Genomic DNA, 6,272 nt, shown 5'->3' on the forward strand with positions numbered 1-6,272 from the left:
AGGTGGCTCCCATGGCATTAGCATTGTATTGTATGGCACTTAATTCCGATCTTCCTGCTAGTATATTGCTATGATATTATTTGTAACAGTCTAAATTCTTAACTATCGAGATATTGTCCACTTTGACCCAAGAGCCTCAAGGTTTTGTCCAGTTTATGTAACTTCCAATAGGTCATCCATCCCAAAATTGCTTCGGGATGAGCACGCTTAACTGCGGAGTTTCTTAATGAAATTCTAACCATTACGTCAAAATGTGCCTCGATGTTTAGGAGTTTAGCTTCTTTTACTTAAAGGGTTTCACAGGGGATGGGGGACATCTACTGGCAAAGGCTCAACAATTTTTGGAGACATGGAAGAAAATGTTCCCAAAAGCGCAGGTTGTAGTGGCACCTGGCGTTGGAACAACAGGGGAGGAATATGATGTGGTGGATTCAGAAGAATGGAGAGTGCTTTTATCCTTTTGAATGGGATATATTATTTTATTGAATTTAAAATGTGAGATATATAGATTTTCTGGTGTTGGGCTCATAATATTTATACCCTTTTGTAATTTGTAGTATAGTCAAGAAAAGACACATAGGGCACGATTAGATGTAAGCGTACATGGAGTATGAGGTTATAACAATGTATAAATATTTTAAGGTGAGAATATTGAGGCAGCTTCTTGTAGAGGAAGTTGATATGGAGAGATATAATTTGTGGTCGAAGAAGGAAGCCTCTGAATGAGGTAGATAATAGCGATAGGGGTGTCAACCTAAAGACTAGAAGGCACATTTGCATCTCAATAATATAATAGTGTTTGTGTTCAGCTAGACCAAATTGTTCAGGGATGAACGGGCAATTATGTTGATGTTTAAAACCACATTCGAGTAAGAAATTATATGGGGAGTTTTATTATGTTGATGTTTAAAACCACATTCGAGTAAGAAATTATATGGGGAGGGAATCTTCAATTTGAAATTCAAATTAATTCTCATAAGGAGGCTTGATTGGGCGGCAGCCAAGGAGGGTTTAATGGATGATTCAATGAGGGTCTAGGTGACAAATTGGGGAGAGAAAGGGGCTAGAGAGGGGCTGGCCACATGAGGGAAAAATTTAAGGTGTTTGCAATTAATATGTGGGCCCGGAAAAGATTTAACTGGGGCTTGCCATTAAATCTGAAATTGATTTCAGATTTTAATGGGATTATGAGATTTCCTAATGTACATTATTAATAGGGAAAGTTTTAGAATTCAAATTTGAATTTGAATCTAAATGAATAACTTTCCAAATTAATGAGGGCGCAAATTATGAAAGTAATTAAGGATGATTTTGAAATTTGAAATTCAAAATCATTGGGTGGAGTTTTAGAATTCAAATTGTAAAGCTTGCGAGCTCGTGCAAACTAGTTGGGGACACTTACACCCCTAATTGACACCCAAACAAACCCATCAAGTCCCCTACGATTAGTTCATCAAAATTCATCAAGAAAAAATATACATTCTAGCTGCAATAAGATGAAAAACTTCAATAAAAATTAATTAAAGATGTCATTATAAGTTTATAACATGGTCAAACTAAGCTAAACAAGCATGGCTGAATATATCACTTAAAATATTCCAACATTATATCCAACGGGCTACACCAGCCACTCATTTCCACCAACAAGTCATCCCAACCGACATCTCATTACCAATTACCCACTATAGTATAATTGATTGCATTTTCTTAAGCTAAGCAACACTTTCATGCAAATGTTTCATTGTGGTAGTTTTCATCCATTTCATACAATAGTAAATTTGTGTTGAACAGACAAATATGACATTCACAGGACCCAACGATTGTCAGATTTGTCAACCATAGAAATGAATTAAATAAAATAGGTGGCATGTCTTGCAAATAAAAACTACTTAGCTTAACTATTATTATACCTTTAAGTGTACTCCTGAATGCTTAGTATAAATTATTAGTCATTTTTCAACAAAGTCATCAATCTTCCCAGTATTAATAAAGTCTTCACCCTGTATTTAAGCTAAAATAAACCTTTGATTGGGAGTGATATTAGACTCGTTTTATGGAGGGAAGATGAGAAAATTTATGACAGTAGCAAGAGGAAGCTAAAAGGCGTCTACTGTTCATGTGAAGGCTCCTTTGCAATCATTTCCTTAACAATTTTTTATGCTACGCGGTATCCTTTTCCAGGTTGGACTACAACATGGCTCAATTTATCCATATTCTTTGCCATTTATTAATGACATGTCAAAAAATTGATAACAGTAGCAAGAGGCATCAAGTTTACAGTTCATGAGACGGCTCCTTTTTCAATCATTTCCTGAAAAAAAATTCATGCTACGGGTTATGTTTTTCCAAGTTGGACCACACGTATGGCTCACTTTATCCATACTCTTTACCGCTAATTAATGATGTGTCAAAAAGTGATCGACACCCATTTCATGAATCGAGCCATCAGCCAAGAAACTTGATGGCATTTTCATATTATGCTCTTGGTGGACTCCATTTGAAGCCCAATTAGATCCAAGATGCTAGCTCAAATGAACATTATGGCAGCCATCTCATTAGGGCAGTTGATTTGCCGACCCAAGTCGGTCAACCAAGAATTGATAAGCATGATTCATATCAACTGTTACTATCAACGACTCATCCTTGACGGCAACCTCCTTCTCCTTCCATTTTTGTAGGCAACACTCTTCCCTTTGAATCATGTCTGACAATTTTTGTGTTAGATGAGCCTACAAAACAAATCCTTAAATCGGTCTAGGGTGTCGCCTTTTTTATTGTTATGGTCAATTATAGACTCATTAAGTGCTAGGGCTATTCTAAGCTTTTCAGGTAGTGTATGGCATTAGCAAATTTTTCTTAACTCCTTGCTCCTGCATTACACCCTCAAAAGAAATTTCATACTCAAAATGTATCTGTCATCAAAGATTTAGGGATATTGGTTGTGCGTGTCAACTTGTCAAGTTCCATCTCCCAGATAGCTTCTTACTCTACTTGCTTAAACTAAAGAATTTTCAACATTAAGATATTCTTGTTTCGAAGTTGTCTGATTTGTTGTTCTTGAATTCAATCGAGTGTTTCTTTATAGTTGAGGTCAGGTTGCAATTGCAAGCCTTCAAATTTGCATTAAAGAGCGTGAGTTAAGTTGATTATATACTTCTTGAGGTTAGAGACATGGAAGGCATTGTAGATACCAGACACTAGTACTAACAGAAATTAGTCAACAGCCAGTAGTAGGTTCTACTCGTCTGTCAACTTCAAAGGCTTTATTGTTTTGTAGGTAAAGCTAGCAAGATTAATTGAACAGCTTGACTCCATGCATTTGACTGATCTTCAAGAAAATATTGTCTCTATGTCAAATTGAGATTCTCGGTGTGTGGGTGATGCGGACATCAAAACGAAGATTTGGCGCATCTATCACAGGCGGCGTCGTAAATCGACGACCATTATTTAAATTTTCATTTATGTATTATTTTCTGAATTTTAGCTCTTGTTTTATGTATTTCCTATTTTATCCCTAGGATAGCTTATGTGAGTGTTTTGGCCCAAGGGGCATTTTTGTAATTTTTATTTTCTCATGTTATGGCCTATATATAAGGCCTTAATCTATTGTAATGAATGGTTAATGAATATGAAATTTTTGTGTTTTTCCACACTTGTGCTCTTCTTGTGAGAGAGCGTTTGTGAGATTCCTATGGGTGGAATCGAAGTTGTCACCAGCCGCAGGATGGGTCCGGGCTCGTGATTTGAAGTCCCTTGGAGAAGGGCAAAAACGAATCGTACTGGTCTCTCAGAGTGTTTACGTGAGTGCAAATTAAATCTGAGACATTGCTCTCTCGCTGCATTTGATCTCTCTGATTAGTTAATGCGAATATCAGAGTAATGCATTTTCTTCCTAAACATCATTATTTTTAGGACTTTGGCTGACCAGCCACATCTTTTTCTTTCTTTGGTGTACTGCCCCAAATTAAGCCCTTTCTAATCCAATATTTCATGACATTTGAATTTGGAATTCTTTTCAAAATGACTGTTCTTAAATTAGGAAACTTTCCTAAGTCTTTTAAATGAAATAACTGTTCAGATATCACGGATATCCTTATAATCTTGAGGTGGGATTTTGGAAAATTATAATGTTCCAACATTAATTAGGAGTCACTGCCACGTTTTGAAAATGGAAGAATTCGTCGGAAAATGAGGCGTGACTGGACGGATGGCAAGGGAATGCATAGTTTCCTATTTTGATTTGATTCCTGAAATCAATCCTGGTTTAGGAAATAACAACTAGCGGTTCCTACTCATCTAATCCCACTGGTTCTTTGCTCTCCCGACTTCTTAATATTGTTTTGCGCTATTCTGCTACATTAAATTGAGTTGGTAGGATTTAAATTCTCCCATTAAGTGTACAATTCCCGTAGACGCTTAGTGGTTCTGGGAAAGATTCCAAAAACCTGATTGCTGCTGCCGTAGCTTTCCCGGTTGGAGTAATGTCAGGTAGAATTGTGCGCGGCCTTCTCATGAAACTGCTTTCATTACTGAAGATTGCTTTAATGACACGTAATGAAGATTTAGGTAGCTTGGAAACATGTAATCTCTGTATTTCTCCCTTGCTGCAGAATATTTCTTAAACTGTTGAGAGCTCAATTTTCTTCTCAGACTTTTGAGAGGAAATCTGAATTCTTTTCTTTTAGATTCTTCTGAATAGAAAAATTTCAGATTTTTTTGGAGAGTGTAGATTTCTCTCGCGTTAGCAGAAGCCGCTTGTTTTCTGTCTCGCATGCAGTTGGCATTATGTTATGGCGGTTGGCATCTCGGATTTTGGTTCTAGATTGCAGAGTGATTTTAATGTCGCCAAATACCTGATGAATCTTCAGTAGAAGTGAATCGCTTCCTTTGCAATGCAACTATCAGTATTGTTGCTGAGATTGGCAACGGTGTAAAGAATAAGTGACTAATTTAAAGAAAATCTAAAACATTTTTCTTGCTAATTATTTGTCAATCAACCAAGTTATGTCAGTTGCACACTACTTTCAAGAGTAGAAGAAGTGTCATCTTATAGATGAGAATGTCATGGTGTCTAAAGAGCCATGCTAATGTTAGCAAAACATAGCTAAGATTACATTAGATAGTCAACACATTGTGAGCGATCAGGAAGTCTTATAATAGATTATAATCTATCTTTGTTATCTTTAAAGTTCGGACCTGTCCAATTTTGGCCAGATACTTCGTATATCAAAGTTCTTTTAGTAGAGTGGCAAGCTGATTTTGCATGTACAAAATCTCAACAAGGCACACAATGAATGGTAATTTATTATTATTATTATAAGAAAATTTCAATTGAGTAAATGTGTCACCATGGTCCTCGATCCGTAAGTTAAGCACTCATCTCAACACACTCCCATTTCGTATCATCCTCCATTTACTCATTGGCTTCATGAGAAGCAAAATGCATATGTTGAAGTCAAGTCAGCGTGGAGTTATCACCAATATGGCTAATCCTATTCGAGTAGGATACTTTCGTAGATGTGGAGCTTAAAAGGGTGTTGGCTCAACCACCATAAAAATTTGAATATAAAAGAATCTGTGGGATTGCACAAATAACTTAAGTTTTTATTATTAGGTTCATATGAAGGTGGTCAAGATTGAATTGCAACTCCCAAATTCACGCCTGGAAGATACAAATAAAATATTTTAATTTGTTTTTATGGGGAAAAAATCTTGGTGTTATCTCAAGGTTTTAGTAGTAGATGGCAAGCACATAGATGAGCCCGAACTCAAATAGGGAAGTGTATAAGAAGTGTAACCATAGAAGACATTTCTTAAGTCACCTAGAATATGCCTAAGCCTCTATTGATGGGATATAGATTTAAGATCGGTTTGTAACTGTAACAGCAGAAGACACTCTCGCTAAACAACTATTTTGATAGGTGACTCTCACAATAGGGGTGTCAAATCTTCGGGTCACGGGTCTGGTGTTCGGAGTCGGACACAAAACTGACCCGCACTATTTCCGGGTCAACCGAACCCGACCATCGTTTTAAAAACGAGGTCAGTTTTTCCTTGACATGACATCGACGTTCACGGTCCGGTCAACACCGACACGACCCGAATAGGCCCGTTTCCAACAGATAAATGACTAATCTTTCGGGGTCAAAGACACGGGAATCCTCCCTCTTTCGGGTTCAATCGGGTCTATCTCGGTTGCCGTGTCAAAATCTGGAGTTTTTTCCGGGTAAAATCGGGTCAATTTCGGGTCAAACGGGTTTACTCATAACACG

Source organism: Dendrobium catenatum, unplaced genomic scaffold (genome assembly GCF_001605985.2).
Source record: "Dendrobium catenatum unplaced genomic scaffold, ASM160598v2 fragScaff_scaffold_262, whole genome shotgun sequence".
Classification (NCBI taxonomy): Eukaryota; Viridiplantae; Streptophyta; class Magnoliopsida; order Asparagales; family Orchidaceae; genus Dendrobium; species Dendrobium catenatum.